The sequence below is a fragment of the Amphimedon queenslandica genome, unplaced genomic scaffold, assembly GCF_000090795.2.
Source record: "Amphimedon queenslandica unplaced genomic scaffold, v1.1 AMPQUscaffold_9368, whole genome shotgun sequence".
NCBI classification, from domain to species: domain Eukaryota; kingdom Metazoa; phylum Porifera; class Demospongiae; order Haplosclerida; family Niphatidae; genus Amphimedon; species Amphimedon queenslandica.
The window spans coordinates 1-1,620 of record NW_003550360.1 but is presented as its reverse complement, the minus strand read 5'-3'; the positions used below and the strand labels follow the sequence as shown (position 1 = coordinate 1,620).

At 39.4% G+C, this 1,620-nt stretch overlaps 1 long non-coding RNA gene across 1 annotated transcript in view; it reads left to right on the top strand.

The window, feature by feature from the left end:
- Window positions 1–1,528, top strand: part of LOC109590856 (uncharacterized) — a 2,969-nt gene extending 1,441 nt beyond the window's left edge. The window contains exon 2 of the long non-coding RNA XR_002189534.1: window positions 1,232–1,528. This is a non-coding gene — a long non-coding RNA (uncharacterized LOC109590856). The remainder of the gene's footprint in view (window positions 1–1,231) is intronic.
- The last annotated feature ends 92 nt before the right edge of the window (window positions 1,529–1,620 follow it).

The window sequence follows — 1,620 nt, the reverse complement described above, 5'->3', positions numbered from 1 at the left end:
TGTTTATTGATTTATTCTCATTGTATTTCCCAATTTCAGTGTACTATATGCTTTGGTTTTATAATTGTAAAATCTAATTAAAGTAATGAATTGAGGTGAGTGTATAAGAAATATTGATATACTGCATGGCCAAAGCAACAAAAATCATAGGAATAGAATTCACTTGATAAGTGGATCTATAGCAGTTTAAATGAATTTGTACTGTAAATGGGAAATGTATGTTTGAACAAACTTGAAAATTAATGACTTAATAGCATCTAATAATTTTTTATTTGGAATGGAGTGATCATAAACAGTCTACCTGTTCTGAAACTGCAAAAATGATGAAGTTCTTATCAAAAACTCAAATAGAGCTGATAAAAATTCTGTCCTGAAGCAAAGACATCATTCTTTCAGACAGATCAGTCAAGTTTTAGTACAGATCCGCGAGCGTTCCGCGTTGATCCGCATTTCAGCCCGATCCGCATTTGATCCGCGTGGATCCGCATTTCAGGCTTGCCCCTATATAGAGACTGCCGGACCAATAGCCCCGCAGTAGGCGTCCGGCTGCCGGACCAATATCCACTTCCTTAATTGAATCCTATAGCTGCATGTGTAGTGTACTGGTATGTCAAAACACTATAGAGGGGGAAGGACTTGAATGAGCTCTGCTTTGATATGTAATGTGGTATATGTATATGGCTTATAATCACTGCAGTGGTGGAGCTGTGGTTGTGTGAACAAGCACAGCTCCAGCTTTGTAGTATTGAATGAACTGTATAGCAGGCTTGATACTGATACTGATAATATCATTTAGTATGCAGGCCCGTAGCCAGGGGGGGTTCGGGGGGTTCGGACGAACCCCCTGTTGTAGCTGCAAAAAAAGTTTTAGATTAGCTCCTGTCATGAAGAACAGCACTGCAAAAGCAGGATTAGCATTTTGGCAACAGCGAGAAGCACAGATAGCCATTTTAGCTGAGTCAGCACATGGGTGAGATGCGTAAATTAAGACCACGCCTACCAACCACGCCCATTTTTGTCAAAATTTTCGCTGCGCGCTTCGCGCTCAGCAATTTCCGAACCCCCTGTTTTAAGTTCCTGGCTACGGCCCTGGTATGGCCTGTTTAAATAAAGGGAGGAATCATAAGCTTTGCTTTGATAGCCAGCTGGCTTTGGTTGTGGTTGGAGAGGGACACTGTTAGATAATGTACATGTATAAATGTATAGACTTTACCTTATACTACATGAGTAGGTAGCAAGAGAGTACATGTACATTGAGAGGAAGGACAAGCAGTATAAATCAGACAGAGACTGTGCATTAGTACAATATTATGAAGAAAGAGGAGGAGGAGGAGGAGAAGGTGAACTATCAGAAGCAGTACTAGAAGAACTCATTAGTCATTATGCTGCTGAGAGAAAGAAAAGAACTCAACTATTTGTACAATCATTGATCAAGAAAAGAAATAACTATCTGGAAACAGTAACTGAACAATAATTGTCATTATGATTATACTGCAAATGATTATCAGGTTTATAATGTGAGAGTCAACATGGTCAAGTTATGAGAGATGAGATGATGAAGACTCCATTTGATATTGATTTGAGTGTTTTTGTTGGTATAGGAGTGACTCCATGCATGCT